Source organism: Zalophus californianus, chromosome 4 (genome assembly GCF_009762305.2).
Source record: "Zalophus californianus isolate mZalCal1 chromosome 4, mZalCal1.pri.v2, whole genome shotgun sequence".
Taxonomy (NCBI): domain Eukaryota; kingdom Metazoa; phylum Chordata; class Mammalia; order Carnivora; family Otariidae; genus Zalophus; species Zalophus californianus.
In genome coordinates, this window is record NC_045598.1 from 129,663,532 (window position 1) to 129,690,619 (window position 27,088).

Sequence of the window (27,088 nt, forward strand, 5' to 3'; positions counted from 1 at the left end):
TGTGGGTACTTCCCTTAGCCACAGAACTATTTATACTAAACCTTTTTAAATGGCATCATCTCTATGCTAATATAAGCTTCAAGGGAGCAAAATTTGTCTTTTCTTCTAGCTAGTGGATCTAGTAAAATGAATGGCATAGAATGGATTCTCAACACATATTTGTGGCATTGATGAAAGACATGCTATTTATTAGCATACCTGACTAATTCCTGTGAGTAGATAGGACTTTTCTAAGTTCTGGACTTGAAAAAACACAAACAAACATGAAAAACACAAGACACAAACCTTAATCTTGGCTACCTCTCTCCAACAGAGGCAAGCAGCCCTTCACTGTCAGGTCATATGGGTTCCTGTTGGGACCAATATCCATCCTTTTACACACCTCTTAGTGTGATAAGGGACTGACCAAAATGCTAGCTGTACCACTAGGTCCTTGTCATGATTGGTTCTGAAATGGGCAGGTAGTGTTACCTGGGCCAATGAGTTGTTCCTGTGATTTTTGTTGGAGTTATTAGGGGGGAAAAAAACGCTCTCATTAAAGGCGAATACTGGCTGTTAAAGTGATGTAAGCTGGAGCCACTGCTGATCTTCTTTGCTATCACATGAATTCCTAATTGAAAAAAGAAACACAGAAAAAAATACACACAAAAGAAAAAGGCCCTGATGAGATCACTTAAGTCCTCCCATCCAGATGTACCCAGAGCTAGTTGTAGCCTTGGACTTCCCACTTATCAGAAGAAATAAATTCCACTTTTGCTCATTCTGTTTGAGCTGCGTTTCTTTTGGACAGTCAAGAATCCAGGACTACACATCAGGAATCATCTACCTGTATTAGCCTATAATTAGGCATCAAAATAAGATTGTACATACCTTTCAATCATCTGCCATTTTTGCACATTTATATGGTTTAGAGCCCAAAGAATATGCCCTATTCTTAGGGATAGCTTAGTGGAAAGCATGACTTCTAGTACCAGAGCTGGACTCCTACTACTTTCTTTGGTGAGTAAAACAATGCAAGTAGGTTGCAGAGCCAGGGCATCCTAAAACCTACGGAAATTAGGACATCTGAAGCTTTCAGAATGATAAAAGCCAGTACGAGAATTAGCCCAACTGAGAAAAGACCATGATTCTGTGGGAATTCATGTTACTTGCTTTAATTCTTAGAAAATTTTTGTCTTAACCTACACAACTATGGGTAAAATCAAAATACATCTGTTTTCTAGGCAATCTATTTGGTAAAATAGTTACAATGAAGGAGGAAATTTTGGAGGTAACTATGGTGGTGGTGGGAACTATAATGATTTTAGAAATTATAGTGGACAACAGCAATCAAATTACGGACCCATGAAGGGGGGCAGTTTTGGTGGAAGAAGCTCAGGCAGTCCCTATGGTGGTGGTTATGGACCTGGTGGTGAAGTGGTGGATATGGTAGCAGAAGGTTCTAAAAAAAATTCAGAAGAAAAGGGCTACAGTTCTTAGCAGGAGAGACAGCAAGGAGTGGTCAGGAAAGCTGCAGGTTACTTTGAGACAGTCATCCCACATGCATTAGGGGAACTGTAAAAATCTGCCACAGAAGGTACGATGATCCATAGTCAGAAAAGTTACTGCAGCTTAAACAGGAAACCCTTCTTGTTCAGGACTGTCATAGCCACAGTTTGCAAAAAGTGCAGCTACTGATTAATGCAATGTAGTATCAATTACATGTACATTCCTGAGGTCTTTTCTCTGTTGTAGCTTTGTCTTTCTCTTTGTCTTTTCATTACATCAGGTATATTGCCCTGTAAATTGTGGTAGTGGTACCAGGAATAAAAAATTAAGGAATTTTTAACTTTTCAAAAGAAACAAAAAACAAACAAAAACTGAAGGATCAGGTTTGGTTATGTAAAATTCTTCCCAATTTCATGCAAGAAGATACAGGAATATTGAATTTTATACTCAGTACACTGCTACTTCCCTAAGAGTGAAGAAGGGTGAAGCCACTTTTTCTGAATAGAGTGTTCATGAAATATTATAAAATCAGGTGTTCATCTAAGCTAGATTTCTTTTCTTGGAGATAAGGGGAAGGTACTGAAATTAAGACATTATCTTTGGGGGCACCTGGGTGGCTCAGTCATTAAACGTCTGCCTTCAGCTCAGGTCATGATCCCAGGGTCCTGGAATCGAGCCCCGTGTCAGGCTCCCTGCTTGGCCAGGAGCCTGCTTCTCCCTCTCCCGCTCCCCCTGCTTATGTTCCCTCTCTGGCTGTCTCTCTCTGTGTGTCAAATAAATAAATAAAATCTTAAAAAAAAAAGACATTATCTTTGTCCTAACTGGTAGAATATAGCAGAAAGAACAATGTGACAAAGCAAAATCAAGAACTGGGTTTGAGTGTTAGTATCTACACTAGCCTACCAGACTCCTGAAGGAGTCTGCATAACACTGTTGGTGGCTTCCCACTCCATATGTAATATCAAGAATGAGAAGCCAGTGTTGGATGGGTGTAAGGAATACCACATCACTTATAGATACCTGCTGGGGAAGGAGGGGGAGGGGAGGCGTGACATGTGTATCAATCATCCTGGTTATGATAGCATCTAAAGAAGATGCTAACTAAGCATCATGAGCCACTCATTAAAACTTAGGAATGAATATATTATTAGAAAATTTCAGGTATGAAAGACATTTCTGTAGCTGTAGGAACTTAAATCCCTCTTCCATTCAGGGAGCATAAGCTGCTGGTAACATAGAAAACATTATGTTTGTGGTCTCTAGTAGATCAGGGGGAAAGGTAAGTTAACTCAAGTGGCCAGAGAGCATTCTCAGAAAAGCCTCTACTGGAAACTCATCATCCCATGGGGTTTTGTTGGATTGGAAGAGCAAAAGTAACAACACTGAACAGAATCAGAGACCTCTGAGAAAGAGAAATGGAGCCTTCTGCTCACAGTGCTGTGTCTTAACACCATGCAGCATTACTTAGCCAAAGCCCAGGACTAAACAGTTTAAACATGGCGGGGGTTTTCAATATGTTCAAGAGTTACAGTATTACTTTTGAAAAAGCATTCAGCTTTAGAATTTCAAGTTTTCTTACCTGTGAAATGGGGAGACTATACAATAAAACCACTACTAATCAGAATGTTCAAGAACTAGCATTTTGTGGCACTGGAGTCCCATCAACAAAAAATAACCCTTATTTCTGTATTTTATTTCTAGCTACACCAGCTTTAATGATCTAGAAGACATAGTAGAGTTGTAGATTGAATGGCAAGATAACCATATGGTCAAGAGGGTCAAGAGTTAGAGAGCAATGGACCCAGTGTCCATCACCCTTCTGGCACTGTGTACCTACTACAGTATATTATTTTACATCAGTCAATAATACATTGCTTTGTAACCCCAAATGTTTGCCATTTGTCTTACTACAGTGTAAGATGTATACGGGACAAAGTCCAAATAAAATGTTTCTATATACTTAAAATATTCTGACCTGTGTGTGCAATAACTGTTTCAGAAATGAATATAGACTGAATTGGAAGACACCGTCAGTTGGTGGGGAATGAAAAACAAGGTCAGGGCTTGCAACTAATCAGGAAGGTCCTTCCACTAGAGGAAGTCCTAAATTATTCTAGAGAGAGATTAGGTTTGGGAAATATATAGTCCCAGGTTCAAATTCTAGAGCTACCTGCATCCCACTATCTGATCTTGACTAATCTCTCTGAAACTCTGTATTTTCATCTATAAAATGGGGATAATTTCTCTCTCCTAAGCTGATATTAAGAATAGAATGAAATAAAATATATATTAAGTACTAGCAGAATGTAGGTATGCAAGAAAAGTTTCTTGCTTGTCGGTTCAAAATGGAGAGCAGGCCTGCAGTTGCAGCATCAAGCCGGTGGCTGGAGGGTATTTGAAAATGGTACTACAATGCTGCAGGGTACAATAAACTGGGGTTAATGAGAGATGATACAATATATGAGAATGATGATGTGAAAGAGGCCATAAGAAGGCTTCCTGAGAACCTTTATAACGACAGGATGTTTCGCATTAAGAGAGCACTGGACCTGACCATGAGGCATCAGATCTTGCCTAAAGAGCAGTGGACAAAATATGAGGAGGATAAATTCTACCTTGAACCATATCTGAAAGAAGTTATTCAGGAAAGAAAAGAGAGAGAAGAATGGGCAAAGAAATAATGATGGAGTTGAACTCCGTGGTTGCAGCTGCCCTCAAATATTTTTAAGAAGTTGAATAAACCTGAAATGTACAATTTAGAACTATCTGAGCCGCAAATATATTACTTTAAATAAATGGCTATTGTGATTTAAAAAAAAGTTTCTTGCTTAAAACGTGCTTATGTTCTGATATAAAAATACTATTTCCACATTTTATTTTGAAAGGATGTGGCCAAGCTGTTATTTGAGGGTATATTGAGGTTTTTTAAAAGACTCAGAGACTAAACCATGAGTTACAGTATAAAGACTCAAAAGTAAAATTTTCAGAGCTAAATTTAACCAGATTTAAGAAATACCATGAATTATCAAAACATTAAAAGCATACTTGACAGCATTTATTAAATTATAACTTCATCATGTATATGCTTAAAAACAGCTTTAAAGGAAAAGAGAAAAAGGAAAATGGCAGCTGTGAATAAAGTACATTTGAGGTGGTAAGTAATTAAAACCTTTTTGTATTCATGGTAAGTATGATTATATCATAAAAACTTGTAAGTAACTAAAAACACTATACACTAATCCTATAGAGCAGGTATAATTTCCCCTATGTAAAACAAAACAAAACAAAACAAAACAAAACAAAAACCTGGAGGAAATCTGAGAAAATGGGTGGCCTAATTTTTTTTATATTTTGTAAAATGTAAATGCCATGTCGGTTAGGTTACATCACGATTTTCTAAAAATTAAGAGTCAACATGAAACAGAAACTGTACTTATATAAAGCTTTTAAAAAGTAATTGAAAGGATTCTCTAGTCACTCTAAGAAATATATTTTTTTATAAATAAAAATTGGAAACTTGCTTTTGAATTGAAAATTTTCTTCACTTTGTGTGAGACAGTCCTAAATAAGCTTATTATGGGAAACCCAGGAAATTCCTTTTTAATATTTTTTATTTTATTTTATTTATTTATTTATTTTAAAGATTTTATTTATTTATTTGACACAGAGAGAGAGAGAGAGCACAAGTAGGCAGAGTGGCAGGCAGAGGGAGAGGGAGAAGCAGGCTCTCCACTGAGCAGGGAGCCAGACGTAGGGCTCGATCCCAGGACCCCGGGATCATGACCCGAGCCAAAGGCAGCCGCTCAACCGATTGAGCCACCCAGGCGCCCCACCTTTTCAATATTTTTTAATTGAGGAAAAGTTCTAAAGTTATTTTTAAAGAAAAGAACATAAAAAAAAAAAAACTGGGCTGGCCCCTTTTCCATCCTTCAAGCAAAAGAACCCGTATTACATAGATTTGTGTCTAAACACAAATCTCACTGCATGAATTATCTGTGTAACTTCATTTGAAGTCAAGGAGCAGCTTAATATCATTTCTATGACCTGCATTTTCCTCTTTAATTAATGTCAAATAATCATTTCTGATACACAATTTAGCAACTTTATGGACTTTCAGCATCACTGGTTGCCACAATGATATGGGCCCCCTGGCCTTACTGGGAGGGAGGGGATAGCAAACACAATGCTAAGCCTTGGTCACATCCTTACCCCCACTTGGTTAGTTTGAAACTTTATTTTGAAATTACTAATCCTTTTTGTTGTTGTTCTTTACTTTTTAAGAGAACAAACTTTCACAGGCAAAGCACTATCAATATTTACTATATTAAGAATATTGTGTTTATGTTTATCCTAAAGCTCAACTGACCACAGACACTGAGTTAACCATCCTAGAGGAGCATGACTAAGATTCTCCATTTCTTATTCTTTTTGTTGTTCAAATGAGTCCAATAAAATTTACTTGCCATTTCTCTCCTCTGTGGGACAAGACACCTGAGGATGGTCCTCCTCGGTGCCAAGGGACATGTACTCCATCTAATAATGTCTTTGATCAAAGAGAGAGAAAGAGAAAGAGAGAGAGAGAAGGAAAACAATGCCTAAACAACATGGTTGATCAGCAATGCTTTCTGTGAAAGAGCTTGATCAACAGGGGAAAATGTGGAAGAACTTCGATCTAAAATGGAACTTGAGGGGGTACTCGGGTGGCTCGGTCTGTTAAGTGTCCGACTTTTGGTTTCAGCTCAGGTCATGATCTCAGAGTCGTGAGATCAAGCCCCACATCAGGCCTTGCGCTCAGAGCAGCGTCTGCTTGGGATTCTGTCTCTCCCTCTCCTCCGCCCCCCCACCCCGCTCCTGCTTGTACTCGCTCTCTCTCAAATAAGTAAAATCTTTTTTTTTTTTTTTTAAGATTTTATTTATTTACCAGAGAGAGAGAGAGCATGCATGCACAAGCAGGGAGAGGGAGAAGCAGGCTCCCCTATGAGCAAGGAGCCCGATGCGGGACTCCATCCCAGGATCCTGGGATCATGACCTGAGCCAAAGGCAGATGCTTAATCTACTGAGCTATCCAGGCATCCTATAAATAAAAGCTTTAAAATGGAACTTGAGAATATGAAATGGAAAATTTTGTGCATGCGCCCTCAGAAGAATGGAACTTAAGAATCAAGGGACTGATTTCCATTAAATGTCTGATTTAGATAAGACTGAGACTTAGCTCCTAACCAATGAACATCCTCCCAAGAATCTCTCCCAATCTTCAAGCCAACAAACTTACTGCTTGGGCTCTGGAGGGACTTCCCCCTCTTTGCATTCTGGCTGCACTTTCCCCCATTTGCATGTAAGTACACCCCACCTAAAACCCTCAAAAGACTAACATGTAGCTTGTTACAAGTGTTTCCCAAACTGCAATTCCTCTCCTATTCCCAAATAAACTCAATTTCTGGTAAAAACAAAACAAAACAAAAACATTACCAATGACAGCTTAGGTTTGAAACCCAATTTTGCCTCTAACTAGCTAATAAAAGCAGGGGGCATCACTGGGCAAGTCAACAGAACCCCTCAGTGCCTTCGGTTCCCCATACCTAAATGATAACATAACAGCAGCTACTTAATAAATTTCTTTTGAGGGTTATGTGGATTATTATGAGAAGAGCTTAGAACACTACCTGGCGGGCGCCTGGGTGGCTCAGTTGGTTAAGTGACTGCCTTCGGCTCAGGTCATGATCCTGGAGTCCTGGGATCGAGTCCCACATCGGGCTTCCTGATCAGCAGGGAGTCTGCTTCTCCCTCTGACCCTCTTCCCTCTCGTGCTTTCTATCTCTCATTTTCTCTCTCAAATAAATAAATAAAATCTTTAAAAAAAAAAAAAAAGAACACTACCTGGCCCATGATAAGCACAATACACATGCTAGCAATTATAAATGATCTTTCAGTTCCAAGGACTTTCCATTCCACTCGTAATATGGTTGAAAGAGGATCTGTGTTGATAATACTTGTTTCCAGATCCATGTCTCTACACTGAAACCACACTGATGATTGTTCTATAACTAAGAAATGTACTCAAATATAAGCAAGCTACACTTAATTAAGCAGATGACTTAAACATACACCTCTTTTATTTTTTTAAAGATTTTATTTATTTGACAGAGAGAGAGGGAACACAAGCAGGAGGAGTGGGAAAGGGAGAAGCAGGCTTCCCGCCAAGCAGAGAGCCCGATGAGGGACTCAATCCCAGGACCCTGGGTTCATGACCTGAGCCGAAGGCAGATGCTTGATGACTGAGCCACCCAGGCACCCCAAACATATACCTCTTAACTTATGTTCATGTCCTAGTTTCTACCTGTTTGGAGTTACATCATGATTATTAATGTTTGGTGATATAATGATATTATTTAATTAATTTATTTTAAAGATTTTATTTTTCAGTGATCTCCACATCCAACGTGGGGCTCAAACTCACAACCCTGAGACCAAGAATCATGTGCTTCACCAACTGAGCCAGCCAGGCACCCCTATAAGTGATATTATTTTAAATAAGACAAATTTATATATACAATAACATTGACACAGAAGTTACATGTATACATATACCAACTGCAATGTTAAAAATGTTCTGTAAATAAAACAATGAAAAAACAAAACATTAACTAACATGTCGCTCTATATATAATGAGAAAAAATAAAGTTAGGATACTTCTAACTCAATTTTCTTCACATCTTTGACTTACATCTTTTGAGCATGTGACAAAGCTCATTTTGCAGTATCTGATGGGATCAGTTAATCAAAACTTCCCATTTTTGAGATCAGAATCATTTTTCCTACTTAACTAGTTTAGAAGGCAGCAAAAAACGTCTTTGCAACTGTTACAAGATTCAATTAAAAGCAGATGAGTTGAAAGACACAGTTCTGTTTCACTCTATAGATTATGGCTTAAGAAATAAAATTTGAATACTTTGAAAATAAAAAGTGGTTTCGTTTCAACTTCAAATCAGAGAATTTAGACACACTCAGAACATACTTCACATTCTGACATAAAGAATTTATCCATGGTTTAAATTGGTACAACACATACAAAGGCCAAAAACCACGTTTTGCCAAAAGGAATAGTAAATGTTTGTTTTTCCTTTTCTCTCTCTGTCCCTCAAGGTAACCTATATTTATCTCTGCTTCAAATCACTGTGAAAACTCTAACTACCTCACGAAACCTCAACGTGTTATATAAAAAAATGATCAGGTATGTTATTTTCATAAACAGCCCTTGAAATTTAGTAGGAAATAGGACCCTTAGTCAACAGAGACCTCAGTAAAAATAATGACTTAATTAAATGAAACACTGAGTAGAAGTATCACAATAAGCCAAAGACACCAAATGTACTGGAATAAACAAGTAATAAATAAATGCCTCTTATTTTCTATCCCTAAAATAATAGCAAAGGGTCTAGAAGTAACTGTATAGCTCCTGGGGTGGCAGGCCTCGACTTGAGGGACATGGGCTCAGGGACTCAAGGGCAGCCGCAATGGCAGCATGTCTGTGGGGACTGTGGCCGGCACAGCGGACAGCTTTTATTTGGCTCTGAGGTTGAACAGCTTTGGTGATAAGCTACTGTGGTGTGAAAGGAAAAAGGGTTTTAATCTTTTCGTTTGTTTTTATTATTTTCTCTTAAAAATAAGGAGGGAAAAAACAGTAAGATGGGAAATAAATAGGTTGAGTGCACATTATGGTTTAAAGCAATATGCACTGGCATTTTGGATATGTTAAAATAAAAATACATTTAAAAGGTAACAGCAGTATTTTACAAAAGGTTACTTTATATTTTCAAAAGATACTTTAAAGAGAAAGTCTGAACCTGACCCTGACATATCATATAAATATGTCAGTGAACAAGTTCAAAGAAGTAATAACTTACATGTAAGACAATAAAGATTTTATGAAAATCTGTGTGTATTTTGAAGCAGCAGCAACATTAAACATCTAATGTCTACATTACAGAAAATCTTAAGTGTTCCAAAGCATCTAGTTGCAAAGAAAAGATAAACTCTAGATTCTATTGGGTTAATCAAACAAAATCTATTATTGTATATAAATAGTGCTCATGAAACAAGCCTAATTTGTCTAACAGATGTTTAAGTCAAAAGAATTTTACATTTTTATTCTACTCAAATATAATAGCATGAGTAACCACAATATAGTTTCAAAACATGTTAGTTCAAAACTATCTTCTATTTTCACACTCTGTCTTCTAACCTATGAAACTAAAGTTTATTTTCTGGACTGTAATAAAACTGCCATATAAAAGGAAGAATTAGAAATCTAGATCAAATCATTTTTTTTTTTTTTTGGCCAGAGAGAGAGAGCACAAGCAGAGGGAAAAGCAGGCAGAGGGAGGAGACTCCCCGCCGAGCAGGGAGCACGATGCAGGACTCAGGCCCAGGACCCCGGGATCATGACCTGAGCGGAAGGCAGATTCTTAACCAACTGAGCCACCCAAGAGTCCCTAGATCAAATCACTCTTTGAATGACAAAGAATTGAAAGAAACTGAGAGATCAACTGTCTCCCTTTTGCCCCTACTCTCGCTATCCTAATTGAAGTCACCAATTCAATAATTATGACACAGTTGTTTCTTTTGAAGATATTATTTTGTAGTTTAAAGTCAACACTTAAAAGTCTTGGTACTCATGTAAGGCACTGGTAGGTCTAAACTTCCCCATTCATCTTTCCACCGAACTTCACCCTGGCCTATGACACTTCTGCCTTTTCAGTCCTTTTCACTTCTCAGGAAGTGCAACAAAACTGTGCTCCAACTCTGTGATATTGAGAGGTAGCAAATTTCCAGACCTTTAGGTCAAGGCCAGAAAATGTCAGGTGTATGATTTTGCTTATAAAATCTATGTAACTAGCACCAAAAAGTCAAAACTGTTAAAGGAAGCAATGTCCTCAAATTAATCAATTCAAAACCAATTGAAGATCTTTAAATACTTCAGAAAGAAAAAAAAAACAGTGAAGGCAAACAATCCTATAGCTAGGATACCACAAAAATCAACCTTGCATGCAGATATATATTTAAGAAATCCTTCAAAAATGAACTATATACATTTATAGTATATGGTTAAAGTCCCATTAAGCCATTATTAAGAGCTAAATACATCTTATCCTCCCTTTGCTCTTTTTGGATGGGAAGGCAAGGTGTAACTAGGACAAAAAATATATTTCCATTGACTGTAGACACCCATGAATCATTCATGAGGTAGCAAATAATGCTCAGACAACCTAATGCATGGAAGTAGGTTAAAAATCACAATTTGCAAAATTTGCTATTAACTTCTCTGGACTCCTCCAGTTTATTTGAGTCTTAAGCTAGCCATAGACATCTCAATGGAAACATCTATATCCTAAGGCCAAAGAGTCACAGGAAAAAAAGAAAGAAAGAAAACCTACTTAATTATATGGATAATTTCATAAATAAATGCTTAATTTATCCTTTACTTCTAGATATGGTAAACAGTGGAGAATAACATAAATGATTGGAGCTTCAAAAGTAAACTATGAGGTGTTCAATGGAAGCAGCCTGATTTATTTGCTATTTTATCTTTAAGGAGATTCTGGCAAGGTCAACTGACTCAAATTCAACACCTACCTAGAAAATAACATGTATATCTGTCATTTTCCTTTCAAAGTGAGTGAATGGCATAGCTAAAACTACTATCTTAAAATCAAATGCTGTGTATTCCTAAAGTTATTATGGTAGCACTTATGTGAAATTTTGCTTACTGGGGACCTTCTTAAAGCTAACAACTCTACTATCCAGATAAATAAGAGCATACAGGTTTGAACTGAAATCTAAAGGCCAACAACAACAACAATGATAAAGCAGGAAAACACTTTGCTAACAATCTATAAAACCACTTCTCCCTATTTCCATACACACATCCACCCATTGTACAGTACAGAAAACCACAGCGGAGAAATCAGAGTCCACTCTAACTTTCTCAGAAGATTCCCACTCTGGCCCTACCTCCCCTAAGACATGTTAACTCAAAAGATTTATACAATATAGACTGGTAATACTTTTAATTTTAATGATTTCCCAAAAAACACCAGCTACACCAACAGAAGTCACACTTAGGAACTTCCAATTAAAAGTATTCTCGGGCGCCTGGCTGGCTCAGTGGGTTAAGCATCTGCCTCGGGCTCAGGTCATGATCCCGGAGTCCTGGTGTGAAGTCCCGCTCAGGCTCTCTGCTCCCTCACTCTCTTTCTCTCTCACCCACTCTCTCAAATGAATAAATAAAAAATCTTAAAAATAAAGCATTCGCACAGTAAAACGGCTCTAAACTGAAACTCAACTTTCTTATAATCTAAGAAACAGCCTTATGAATTTTATTTAAAAATATGTTTTTAAATTGCTGTCTGCAATTCTAAATTTTGCTAAATTACCTTTCTTGCTAAAATTTAAGTCAATCAGGAAAATCAGGTTCCCCATATTTCTGGTATGTTTTTCAGCAACGCTCTACGCTTACCAACAACATTCTGCTTGTCTATACCTATAGAAATAGCAAGGACATGGTTCTAAACAGATCGCCTAGACTCTTGTGATTACCTCAACCTGACTAAGCACAACACACTCAGGAAGTGTATACCTTCCCCAGAGCGCACTTTGAAAGCCTTGTGAACTCCATACAAACAAAACATTTACTTATGATAGACTGCTTTTGGTTGTCATTGCTGGTGCCTTAACCTTTACTACCATGGATAGATTAAGACTTTTAGTAATAAAAGACATATAATTCATAAATCAATGCTCAGGTTTTTTTTCTTTAAAAGAAAAATCAGAAAGCCAAAATTCAATGTGAAAACACTGAGCAAGGAAATGTGGAGTTAAGCTTGTAGTGATATTCCTTTTCCAGTTTAATAATTTGGGGTATTAAAAGTGCTAGTTCCCACAGCACTTAGCATAGTCTAAAACAATATAAATAATTAATAAATATTTCCAAAAGGAAGGAGAATCAGAAAGAGTGAGTCATGACCCAAAGGTAAAAGGAAGGAGGGGAGCGAGAAAGGAGAGTTAAGAGTGCTGAATGAATTTAGTTTTATGGGGGAAACTAAGCCAATCTATTTACACTAGTGTGTACATAAAAAAGGAGGAAAGTAGAATAGTAAAAATGCTTTAAAAACTGCCCTGTCATCCAGTTTCCAACTGATGGCTCTGTGTCAATGACACCCACTGCAAGGCAATTTCGACCTACCAGTAAAAGCCTGAGTTCAGCGGTCAGCCCCGCTCACCAAGAGCAGGGGAGCCTACCCAGGGAGGCTAGGGTTAGAATTCCAGCACCCATAGTTAAAATGACCGAGGGCACTTTGCCAACTGTCAAAATATCTGTTATTTTCCAGATCACAGTGCCTACCATGCTGACATTTCAAGGAAACATCACAAAGTAGCAATACAATTAAATGTCCACAGATCTTGCCTAAAGCAAGACACATATACTTAAATGTTCTCAATGTTTGTTTATATTAATACCGATTTTCAGTGGATAGTACTCAAAGCCTCAGATCTGTGACTCAAATCAAGCCGCCCTGTCTTCACGGGAATGTATACATCTTAGTTAAATCAGGCAGCCAATCACTCATCTCACATCTATGAATGAAGAGGGCATTCAAAACCCAACAAATATTCACTTGAAATGTACTTTTAACCATGTCATAGCCAACATGGACATAATTTCTGTTATGTCTTGATATGCTTAATACAATTTTTAGAGTTTAGTACACAACAAAGTATATTAGTATTACAAGAAGTGTATTACACTTTATTATACTTTGGACAACTTCTCTCTCCATATATTAGCATCAAAGAGTTTGGCTTGAACTAGTGTGTGTAAACAATTCTTCACCCACCCATCCCCCACCCTGTTCTCCCACCCCAAATCTTCTGGCATACAGAAAACAGAAATAAATAGAAAGTACATATGACTTCACACTGAGTTGAGTTTTCCATAGTGAAGGGAAAATTACATTTCAAGGCTATATTGTCAAACAGATTTATCTAATGTTTGCTCCTGTTTTGACTATCAATTCTAAGAATATTTTACTGGCTAACTTTAAAAACGCTTAAAATGTGAGACTGGAATGGAAATACTGACGTAGCTATAGATTAAAAAGCACAATTTGTCTGTTAAATAAAGTCTGTCTTTTTAATTCAAACAGAATTCCCTTTCCATATACTCAAATCTGAAATTTATGTTTATACTTATAGACACAAACCTTTTGGCAAGTGTGAGGAAATACAATTAATCTTGTTCTCAAATCAAAATTTTAAGATATATTCAACACTGTCTTCAAGAACATTTTGTCCACAATATTATACATGTAAGGCTCAAAATACTTTTATATAATATGTCCTCCTCAGCCCCGAAAATAAACTAAACAGAGAAAGCTGAAGTTCTGTTTGAACCAACTCTGCTCTATCTCAAAGTCATACCACCTCATTTCTTAAATAATTAAAAATATTTTGCCAGAGATATAAATTGTTATACCTTTCAAGATAAGGGTTCTAAGTAATTCTATAGTTACTACATTTCATACAACCTGTTCTAAGAAAAATGATTCATCTACCAAGCTATAAATGCCACCTGTAAACAAAAATTTCTAATATTTCAAGGGATAAAGAATGCTGATTCATAGCATACCACATTTATAATGGAAAAAGGAATCCAAATGGCTTTCCTCCATGTGCCTCTCCCCCCGTCCCCAAAAGTGAGCAGTGGAACTTTAAAAGTGTGAGAGTGGAACTTTAGTTCCAACTTTAGTGGAGTTGTTTAGGTAGTCATTAAATTTCAAATGAGTTGTCATGTTTCACAGTTTGAAATAAAGGTTAAAAGTTAGGACCTGCTAATGAAATAGAAGCAAAATAATGTTTGACTTTTAAATTAATTTTGAAGTCCTCACATAGCAACATGATTTTCCTGTAATTCACTTACTGCCACAAATATGCTTGTATTCAGGGCTATTTAGGCATAAAATAGAGCTCAGTGGTTAAGATCAAGGTCTTTGGAGTGGCAAATTGCCACTTACTTGATACGACCTTGGAAAAGTCACTTAACCTCTCTAAGCTACAATTTCCTTATCTGCTATTCTCAAGATAACTCAAAAGCACTTACATAATGCCTGGCACACAGTAAGAGAGCAATAAGTATTAGCTGCTGTTATTAGTATTATCAAGGGAATCTCCGCAAGTTGCACTTATAAAATTAAATGTGAATAAGAAATAATTCATAAAATTTTACTTAAAAAACACTAAAGGTCAGAGTTAATTCTTTCTATAAAAAAAAATCACGGTGGCAGAAGAGACCAATGCCTGAAGAAAGATCAAAAAACAAAACATACCAAAAACAATAACAAACAAACAAACCAAGAAACCAATAATGGCAACCAGTAACTTGGAACACCTAAAGAAAACTGCCAAGGACACAAGGAAATAGGTGGTCTGCTTATTCCTATAGCTATCTTTATTATTATTATTTTTTTTAAGAAAGCTCAATGCCCAATGTGGGGCTTGAACTCATGACCAAGAGTAGCATGCTCTACCAACTGAGCCAGCCAAGCATCCCTCCTATAGCTCTAGGATAATGAATTCAAACATCAATATAGAGGGTGGAAAAATGACCAAAGAATCTCCCCAATCTAGAAACTGAAAACTAAGTAAGGAAGTTAAATTTTGTATCCAGTGATAGGTCATGGGAAATTTTTAACTTATTTGGTTTTTAGAGATTTTCAATTCTCTCACTCTCTACAAAGATATCAAAAAACATATCCAATATGGTAGCATAATCCAGTAAGGAGGTAAGAAGCTCTCACACCTGCTTCAGGTTTGATCATAAGAACCTTCTAGGGTAGTGACAAAATAAATACAGAATTGGAAGCATTACCCTCTGAATTCTATCCAGATTAAGCACACTTTAGTACATAATATATGCAACACAGGTATAATTTCTCAGAACATTTAAGAGCCACAGATTTTAAGTACTTGATACAAATTAATTTCATATTTAGAAATAAATATAAAAACTATTTCTAGTTTTTCTTTATAGATGCAGAGCTCAATGACTCTGAATATAAGCAAATTCTTAATATTTACTATCCAATAATTACTTTAAACAAACATTTATTCAGTCTTTCCTATATACCAGGTGCTATCCTAAAAGGCAGGGATAACGTTTTTTACCAAGACAAAAATGGTCGCAGTGTTCACAGAGCTTATATTTTTGTAGGGAAGACTATAAAGAAATAAGAATATATCACATGATAATAAGTATCATGATAAAAATCTATCAGGGTTGTGTGTTAAGAAGTGACTGAGAAGCTATTTCAGACTGGTTGGACAAGAAAAGCCTGCTCATTAAATTTAAAACATTTACCTCCATTTGCTGCCAAAATCGATAGCAACTATTCTTGTATTTATATATAAAAAAGGTAAACATTTTGCCAGGCTGTGACATTATAAATCACCTCATCCAATGGGTATGTGTAAACTCTTCCCAAATACACACAGTAAACACTGATAAACAGATAAGATCACTTTACCTTCAAATTCATTTCTAACACATTCCCACAGAATTTTTATAATAAAACAGAAATGCTGACAAATATACATTTTCTTACTTATATTTTTGTTTACACATTATTTTGCTACACTATAAATAATTTTTAAATATTTGAGTTTACTTAAAAATAAAAATATTCCAACAGAAAGTCTTAATTTTGACTCACCTGTGCCTGTACACAGTGCAGAAGATCTATAAATTTGTAGCCAAATCCAAGAGAAATCTGCAATACAAACAAACAAGCAAACATGAATAAAAAGAAAGAGAATCCTCTTGGACTCATTAGAGTGGATGTGATTTTTACAACCAATATACAAGTAACTCATTAATAACATCTCGCCATTAAATTGCCATGATAAATCAAGAAGTAGACTTGCTGCATTACTTCTATTTGGTTAAAAAAACATAAAATATGTAAGGCCGCATTTCATTGTGAATGACGGATGAGGTGTCTAGTCTACAAATTTTGAGTTCCCACCGTAATTCTTACTACACTTCCTTGCAGCTGCTTAGGTCTCATCAGGAGCACTGGAAGCTGAGAAGCAGAGACCTGAGATCCCTATGTCCAGACTGCGCCCCCTAGGACCAGCCCAGCGCCCAGCACACAGTAACACAGGGCATAGTAAATGTTTGCTGAGTAAACAAATAAATAAAATTCACATCGCAATCTTAATTTGTTGTGATTTATAGTTTACCTGCAAGGAATCAAAAGGCTTGAAACTATTGAAATAAAAATCTAAGTCATAATTGTATAAAGAAGTTCAAAAGTGACTGAATAATTTATCTCAAAAAAAAATCTTGAGTAAAATGATGCAAAAATGATGCCATATAAAAATATACGACAATCTTAACAATTTGTAAGAGCAAATGTAGATAGGGCACCTGGGTGGCTCAGTCATTAAGTGTCTGCCTTCAGCTCAGGTCACGATCCCAGGGTCCTGGGATCGAGCCCCACATTGGGCTCCCTGCTCAGCAGGAGGCCTGCTTCTCCCTCTCCCACTCTCCCTGCTTGTGTTCCTGCTCTCGCTATCTGTCAAATAAATAAATAAAAATCTTGAAAAAAAAGAGAGCAAATGTAGATAAGGAAGAAATGAACATTTTCAATCACAAGGGGAGCTGCTCACCAAATTTCTTCTGGGCGTATGTCTTTGAGAACAAAGAATTTAACTCCAAAGGACCCTGCAGCATTTTTCTGACCCACACAAGAATCACTTCCACTGCACTAAAGAAGTTTGTTTCTAAGATGTACAGTAAGGAATACAAACAAGTATGTGCTTATGCTATTGTCTGTGTATTAATGCTTACTACTTTAATCTAAAGAGGTCGAAAGGGGAGGGAAAGAGAAAAAATTCCATTTTGAGTTTTACCAGGACCTGCTCGGTATGGAGATCATCGAATGTAATGAAATGCAGCTAGGGTATTAGTTAGTGATGATTCACGAAAAACAAAAGAAAATCCGTATGCAAATAAGAAGTTATCACAGTAAGTAAAACGAATGGATTCTCCTCAAGTGGCAGTCAGTGAGTAGTGTGCAATAAACTGTTATGTAATAGGAGTCATCAATTCTTTCCAGCTCTACTGGGGTAAATTTATTCATTATGCTGGCCTACTTAAGCCTATTATAATTCTATACCAACAACTAATTCGCTCAAGGACATCACACTATGCCACAATCAAGAGCTAAAAGTTGTGATTATTAGTAGGAGTGATGATATTAAACTATTATTGCTTGATCTATATTAGTAAGTTTTCACTAACATGCTAAGATAATATGAGGAGAAAGTGCCAATGCACTCTGCTCCCCGAACTCTCTCTCTAAAATAAGTAAATAAATCTTAAGAAAAGGAAAGAAAGGAAATGAAACGAAACGAAACAAAAAAGAAGGTAGCACCAAACAGTGGAAAAACCTTGTAGGGTTAAGTCATCAGACAGACCAGTTTTCAAAACTGGCTTTATCATATAAATACTGCTGCTGATAATATTACTCTATTGTTAGCAGCAGCTTAGGTATGCGACCTAGGAAGTGTTATTGTGGACTCAAATATAAAATGAGGATAATAATGTCCTGTTTGCAGCACCTTGGAAGTATTAAATGAGATGATTACATAAAGCACCTGGTACACAGTAGGCGTTACAATTATTCTACCAAGTATGATCCTGCTAAGCGCTGCTGGCTCTGACAGGTAACTCAGTGAAATGATGAAAAAATAGAAGCTTCAGGCCTGTCCTACACCCCTAAGTAGAACCGATTTTCCCTGGAATGTCCTAATGGTTTTATCTGCCCATAACCCTCCAGAGACACATTAACATGGAGACTACTGGGAAATTTCTGAACCAGGGCTACCTTAAAACTACATCAAAAGTTGAAAAAAACTACCTAATTTCAAATCTTACTATAAAGTTACAATCAAAACAGTGGGGTATCAGCATAAGGATAAACAACAGAAGAGAACACAGGCCAGAAGCAGTCCCACACATTTATATCAATTCATATTCAACAAAGGTCACAAGGTAATTTAATGAGAAAAAGACAGTCTTTTCAATAAATGATGCCAAAAACTATTACACGCATGGAGAGGGAAAAAGAACCTCAACCTTTACCTTGTACCTACCATGTACAAAAAATTAACTCAAAATGGATAGGACCATAGACCTAAAAGTAAGAACTAAACTACAAAACTTGTAGAACATTCTTGGAGGAAATTATTGTGGATTAGAAAAAAAAAATTTTAGATATTACACCAAATGCATAAAATAAAAATAAAGACCATAAAAGAAAAAAAAAAACCTGACAAACTGAACTCCATTAAAATGAAAACGTCTGTTCTTCAAAAGACATAATTGAAAAATGAAAACACAAGCCACAGATGGGGAGAAAATATTGGCAAAATAATTACCTGATAAAGCATGTGCATTTAAAATACATAAAGAGCTAAATAATAAGGATGTCCATCTAGAATGTATAAAGAACTTCAATAACTCAATAATACAACAATTCAACTTTTTTAAATGGGCAAAATATTTAAAGATTTTTAAACATATTATATATATTATAAAAGATACACAATGGGGGGGGCGCCTGGGTGTCTTGGTCCAGTTAAGCATCGGACTCTTGATTTCGGCTCAGGTCATGGTCTCAGGGTTGTGAGTTTGGGCGTGGAGCCTGCTTAGGATTTTCTCTCTCTCCCCCTCTCAAAAAAAAAAAAAAGATATACAATGGGGAAAGTACACAAAAAAGTACTAGACATCATTAGTCACCAGAAAAACAAATTAAAACCAAAATAAAATATGCTAGACATGCAATAAAACATACAGTATTGATAAGGACAGGAAGAAACTAGAACCTTCACAAGACATCCCTTGCTGGTAGGAAAGCACAATGGTATGGCCATTTTGGAAAACAGTTTGGAAGTTTCTCAACATATAAGCCAACAATTTCACACCAAGGTGTGTTTTCACTTCTCTTGGGGACAGACGACATTCAAGCAGTTGTGTAAGGATGATCCTAGCAGTTATGTTTAGAACAGCTGAAAAGTGCAAACAAACTGTTTATCTTTGGAGAATGGATTTTGTAGAATGTAGTACATCATGCAATGGAATACCACTCAACAACAAGGAATGAATTACTCATGGATGCAACAACATGAAACTTAAAAACATGTGCTAAACGAAAGAAGCCAGACACAAAGATAGCATATTATATAATTCTATTAATTTGAAATTTCTAGAAAAAGTAAGACTACAGAGGAAAAAACAGGTTAGTGCTGTCCTGAGTTAGAGAACAGAGGTGGGGAATGCCTGAAAATGGACACAAGAGAACTTTCTGGGCTGACAGACTTGTTCTAAAACTGGATTGTGGGTGATGCTAAAGAAAGATGTATAAGAAACACAAGACACACATAACTGTGTACATTTACTAAAACTCATCCTATAATACACTGAAAATGGGTGCATTTTATGGTATGCAAATTATACCTCAATTTCTTCAATGCTAGAAATACCGTAAATGATTTTTAAAAACATACCTCTATGTACCTGCCCTTTCTTCCTATGTGACAGTTATGATTACTGTGTCAGTTAAGGGATGTAAGGGACAAAGGCAGTTCTAGTAGCAAATGGTATAAACATCTGACAAGAAGAGCATCAATTTGGTTGCACTAATTACACATCATGACTGTGAGGCAAAAAAAATCAGGACTGAGCCCACATCACACAGAAAAAGATTGCTGACAGCATTAAAGCTATAGATTGATGATTTTTCAAAAGGTAACAGAGGGTTAGAAGAAGATATGCTCAAAAAAAAAATTTTTTTTTTAACCGAAGGGTTAGACACAGAGTCAGAGGAAGCAAAGCAAGCTAGAAAGAAAATGAAGTGACACCCACAATACCAGCGAAAAGAGCACTTTATGCCTACCAGAATGAGAGAAGAACCATATTTTGCTGTTTTGGTTTACCAGCATCACCATCATCATCATCACCAACAGCGACAATTTATTAAATGCTTCTGACAGAGAGCTTTATATCTGTTATCCATTTTAATCTTCCTAACAACCCTATGAGGTAGGTATTGCTACTATCACCTCCAGTTTGTAGATAACAGAAACTTAACTGACAAGTGAAGCACTCTGTCCAAGGTCACAGAGCTAATGCAGTGGTAGTATGAGAATTTGTTTTCTTTTTCTTAAAAACACAAAAACTCTCAAACAACTTAACATAAAAGATACCTTTAACTAAGCATGTTTCAAATTATATTACATCAAGAGGAAAGTCATACTCTCAAGACTTAACCATGAGAATTATTTCAGATTATTGAACAGGGCACTGTATTTTTTATTTGATCTATATTACATACATTTTATATAATATAAAAAGGTATCCTAAAGTATAGCTTCCATATTTTAATAAAATATTAAATATTAAACAGTATTATATTAAACATTTAAAATAGTATTATAAAATATTGTAATATTAAGACCCCAAATTTGATGTGCTGCAAAAGTCTTAATAATATAAATAACGTATAAAGAATGTGGACTATATAAGTTAAAATTCCCCTTTTCCCAATTATTAAGATGATGATGCTAAAAGTAACATCTAGACCACTGAATAATAATTAGTAAGTTAACTGATTAACTTCTATATATACTTCAGACAGCTTATGTTTTCTTTGCTTAAAAGTCTCTACCTTCACTGCAGACAATGACTCTTAACTAATGAAACTCTTTAATAATTTTCATTTTCCAAAATCATTTTTAAGATGGTCAACAGTATCATCTCAAGACCCCCTTAAAACATTTAGCTCATAACCTACATATAAACATTAATTAACTTTGTAATTATTCTTTCCAACTACTCATTCTGCCTGTTATACACAGAACTTAAGGTTCTTAAACTTGAGGTTTTGCTTAGAGAAATCTTCAGTTTTCTAGAACTGGTGCTTAAAATTACTGAAGTCCAATCTTAAGATGTTCTTTTGTTACTTTAATTCAGTTTAACAAAATGCTTTAAGTACAGTAATCACAAGTTAAAACAAGTAGAGATTTAGATTTATAATTGAGTAACTTCTATACTAAATGTAAAAAAAGGTTCTAAATAGATATATAGAAAAGGATATATCATCAGTTTAAAAATTCCTAAGCTACAGGCAGGTGTACATATATAATTGGTCCATATGATATAGTGGAAAAAAACCTATCCATCAAATTCATAAATCTCAAATGATCATTCCTTTCATTTTTGTCTCTCACAATGAATGGTCAGAGCCAAATACAATAAAGCAACTATCATAAAACAGTAACTCTTCAACGAATAGTATTCTTGCCCAGAGACAGACTTATAAGAAAAATTAATTTCATACATGTAGATGAATGTACATGCTCACATTTGGAAGAGAACTAAAGATATTAAATTTGAAGTCACTGGGGCACAGGAGTAAAAAAAAAAAATTGTGGAGTGACTAACCTGAATATAGCATTTAAATCCAAAGAAATGATTAAAATTTCTTAGGGAGAAGAGAGAGGCAGAAGGAAGACCAGCAAAGACAAATACTACAGAGTCCAAGAGGAGATAGTTCCAAGAAGACAGTTCTCAATGCTACTGAGAATTACAGTTTCTACTTGATTTGGCAAGCAGAATGTGCTGATGACCTTCCTAAGAACAGTGTCACTGGAATGACAAATGTATAAAGCAGACTAGAGAAGCTGAAAGTATTGACAAATGAATAGGATATAAGGATCTGGACACAGCACGTGCAAATGGCTACTATCATTATTACCTTATGCTAAAATTAATCTTCCCCTCTAGACTCTGAGCTTCTTGAGGGCAAGGGTAAGGTTTCATCCCCCTTTGATTAAGGAAACAACCTGCTGCTGGATTAGTGATTTTTAAACAACATTCCTGCAGAAGTCCTGGGGCTTTAATTAGGGAGCTCAGCCCCAAAATTCACACAATAATATAGTCTTTAATGGCATTACAGGAGAGAATAGAAAAAAATAAGTTAATGAGCAGAAATTAATCTTTCTTAAACAAAGATAAAAGGCTCAGAGATGACTCCCGACCAAGACTAGAGCATGACAACCCAACAACCAATCGGTCTTCCCAAAATAAAAGGCCCCAACACACAAGTAGAATTCTAATTGTTTTTCTCCCAGTAATGCGGATAATCTTTGCCTGTAATGTTTCCTTTCATTCTCCTTAAAATGCGAATAGCTACCGAAGCCTACTGTGTATACCAGAATAGTAGAGGATTTCCATATGTTATCAGTTTATCTTTCACAATAAACCAGTCTGAGAGGAAATGTCTTCCTTCCTTAATAAAATATATACCCTGCAAACATCAACAGTAGAGGAAAGAAATCCATTTAGGGAGAGGACATAGGACTGTGAACTCTTCCCAGAAACTTACCTTCTCCTGAGGTTTTCCTCCCTAATTAATACCGCAAGGACCACTCTGACCAATACGAAATAAGCCTACAAGCCTTCCCTAATATCCCTGACGACAATGCAGACAAGCCTGTGTAAAACTTACCTCAGTACCATGGGGTAACAAGAGGTAAGCAACTGAACCAAAAGAAACACTGAAACTCTATAATCTGCCTACACAGGACAGGGACACAGTCTCTACCCCCAATACCTAACAGTAATTTCAAAAACCAGCCTCACAAGGACCAGCACAAACTTTCTGTCCCCTGTCTGGGTTTTTGTTTTCTCAGGACAGGCCCCTTTCCCCAAATGACTGTCACTGTCAGTTCCTAAAGGGAGACCACACCTTTCAACAGCATATGACCATATTAAGTTACTCATCATTTCAACACAATAAAAGCAATATTCATTAACTACCCCCCCACACACACAGTATGAAGGAGGACAGGAGTCTTCTTAAAAAGATGTTCTGTAACATCCATTTTATAACGAGTAAAAGGTAACACAATTTCCCTAAAATCACAGAATGTGTGATGGAGCTGGGTGTCAACCCCATGTCCACCTGACTCCAGGCACTAAGTTCTTATTACTCTGATTGCCTGGTGGCAGCACCAATCTGTCAAAAAATAAATAAATAAAAGCAGAGGAAAAAGTAGTCAGCAAGCCCTAAATAAATGGTATTTTCCAAAAGTTGAAAACAGTTCACAGGTATGTACAATATACATTCATGGCTGTAATTTTATGTCACAGATAAGTTTTTAGAAGTAGAATTACAATTTTATATAAGATAATTAAATGCAGCAATATTTTACAGAGTTCCAGAAAGAATATGGTATTCCAAAAATGAGCACCAAGATTACTAAGAAAAAAGCTATATGCAACTTAGTACGTTGGAAAATGGAGAGCTTATCCCTGGAGTACAGTTAGTACCTAGTCAAATGTTTATTGTCTGTCTGTAGAATCTCACTGAGTCAACCCATGGATCCAATTGTCATTCAGAAGAAATATTACCAAAAAAGATATTTCATCAGAAATTTGCTTTATTGTGTGGACTTATATAGTTTCCCATTTTGTTAAAAAATTTAAAACGCAATCTTCCATTTTACTACATGTCTAGGTTCTGACAAAAACACTGAAGAACACTGGAGAAAATAGGATCCTATACCATCTTGAATGAAAATTTAGCTCTGGAAGAAACTTGAAAATAACTTGTTATTAACTACTCCGTTTCAATGATGGGAAACTGAGCTTCAAAGAGATTAGTACCTCTACTGACAACAGCAGTACTTCACTCCATCATCCTCTGACTAAAGTTTTTATGAACCCCAAAACAAACACTAAAGACACTGGTCTTCCCATCATATCTTAACTAACTGCTATGGAAATCATCATCAAATATATGTCAACCTTCGCATCACAGAAGGGCATTATGTACACTAAAAGGTGTGAGAGGTTTGCAACTTAGTTGTGAATCTAGAACATGTAGAGAAAACATCTAACAATACAAAATATAACTAAAACTTCAAAGATCTGGAAATGAGCTTTCTAACATCCAAAATATACAGAATAACGAGGAGAGCTACCTTTTGTTTTAAGTATCAGGTACTACTTGCTGTGACACAAATTTTACCAGCATTATTTTCCCAAAAGTAGGTTTTATCTACATGGCATCTATCAATCCCATTTTGCAGGTGAGGAGGCTAAAAGTCAGAGAAGTTAAGCGATTTGCTGAAGTTAAAGCAAGAGGAAGAAGTAGTAGTGGAATCAGGTCCTTGTGAATTCAAGCCCTCCACTTCTCCCTGTTGTTTTCCAGCACAGCTCCTCCTGCTGGGCGCTACTCCTCTGCACTTCTGGCTCCACCCCCCCCCCCCAAAACAGGTTGGTGTCAAGAAGATGCTTTCTTACATCCAGCTATTACAGAAAAGCCACAAGTATCATTCACCCAACAAATCCACTCAGTTCAACCTGGTGAGTCGCCCCAAGATTATTCAATTATTGGCCTGTTATGCCTATATTAAGCAAAGAAAATGGAAGAAATACTGATAGTGTAGGCTAAAAGACAGGTGTGAAGAAAAAAATTTTACGAGTTGTGACAGAGAACTTTATCCAACACAAGGAACTGAATTTAAAAAGAAAAGAAAACAATTCTAAAACCTAAGGTGGAAGAACATGCAGTGGCTGATGTTTCCCTCCATCTGGGAATCTCCAAGTCCAAGGGCATATACAAATGTCCACAAAATTTTCTAATATCCTATTTTCCTTTCAATGACAATCCAAAATTACTTATATGGATATGCTACACCCGATGGGTGACCATTATCATCACTGATAACTTGCTGCCACTGCATTTCAGTACCTGCATTTAGGCTTACAATTGGAGCACACACTAGTATTATTTTAATGTCTTTCATATCAAGTCTTGAGGGACAAAGTTTCCTATTTAAGGAAAGAAAAATAACGGGGGAGATCTGGAGTATCTTTTTTTTTTTTTAAAAGATCTTATTTATTTATTTGACAGAGAAAGAGAGAACACAAGCAAGGGAAGGGGCAGGGAGAGGGAGAGGGAGAAGCAGGCTCCCCGCTGAGCAGGGAGCCTCATGTGGGACTCAATCCCGGGACCCTGAGATCATGACCTAAGCCGAAGGCAGGTGCTTATCGACTGAGCCACCCAGGCGCCCCTGATCTGGAGTATCTTCACACAGCTAATAGTAAAGGCTGAGCTCAACGGAACCTGAGCTCAGCAGATTGTGAACAACAACTCTGTTAGGACCAGGCAACATCACATGGTGGCGTTAATTTAAATCTTATTTTGTTGCATAGGTCCTAATGAAAGTAAAATCTTTCTGCACTGAAAAAGAATCCAGTAGCATATACTAAAATGGGTGTTTCTCAGAAGGACCATTATACCAGTCAATTCCCCCATTATTTACATAATAAATATGGATATGAAATGTACATTTAAAAAATCCTTCAGGTACAACTTTTTTTTTTTAATTCTGCTGACAGATCAAAATAAGGCCCCTACCAGAGTGGTTCCTAAAATGTCTGAGTGTAGCTCAAGAACAAAGTTTTTCTAGGTTTAAACCTAAATGAGAAAAAAATGTAGAGCTTTATTTTTCTATAAAGCTAAATTTTATTAAATTTGAGGATTCTCCTTTATTATTAGATTGTGAGCTTATTATAATTGTGGGGTTAAATTTTCCTTCTATTTTCTGAAATGGTGGTTGTGGCTGATAGTCATTTTTTTTTTCATGTAATAACTTGAAAAATTCAAAATCTGACAATCCTGTGTCAGTTCCCTAGATTTTGGGGGACATTTTTAATAATACATAAAATCAAAATCTCTAGGTACCACTGGCCCATCTAATATGAAATGGTGTATTTCTACACACGTGTGTGCAAAGGTTCATGCACACACACGCACGTGTGTGCACACACACACACAGATATACAAATATAGGTACTCCCTACTGGCACCATGGGGAAAATTCATTTGGAGCATGAACTCCCAACCAAAAAGTTCTTGCTTCTACCCAAAGAAATTTTTAACGCTCCTCCCTCACGCAGGTCTAGGACAAAGAGCACTCCAGGCACTCAAGCCACAACACAGTGTGGAGATGGGGAGAAAGGAGCTATCATCAGGTCCCTAAGTACTTAACAGTGGACATTTTGGTGAACATCCTAAATAAAACCACAGCCTAATAAGGTTAATAGTAACAATGGCAAGTAATACATAAAGAATAGAAACTGTGGAAGATTCGTGACAGCAATAAACTCTTAGCCACTCCTCTCACTGGGAAATGAAATATAACTGCCCTCCCTTGACAATGGGGTTGCCTTAGTGATTGGTCTGACCAACAGACTGGGGCAGAAGTGATATTCTGGGACTTCTGAGCTTTGAACCTGCAGCCTAGGACTTTGGAACCCTTTAACTCAGAGTCTGAACCACTACATACGTCTGATTACCTTGAAACCACCATACTCTGAGAGAGCCCAACCTAGCCACGTGAAGAGGCCATATGAAAAAGATATGCTCAGTCAGGCCCCAGTCATCCCAGCTCCTAACAGTTCCTGCTCAT

General features: G+C 36.5%; 1 protein-coding gene and 1 pseudogene across 5 annotated transcripts in view; one reads left to right on the top strand and one right to left on the bottom strand.

The window, feature by feature from the left end:
- The window catches only part of NCOA2 (nuclear receptor coactivator 2), a 285,796-nt gene that overhangs the window by 173,178 nt on the left and 85,530 nt on the right, over window positions 1–27,088 (bottom strand). For all 5 annotated transcript variants that reach the window (XM_027596559.2, XM_027596602.2, XM_027596551.2 and 2 more), the window contains exon 2: window positions 16,255–16,311. The gene's annotated coding sequence lies outside the window, so the exon portion shown is untranslated. The remainder of the gene's footprint in view (window positions 1–16,254; window positions 16,312–27,088) is intronic.
- Window positions 3,834–4,288, top strand: LOC113923641 (annotated as a pseudogene).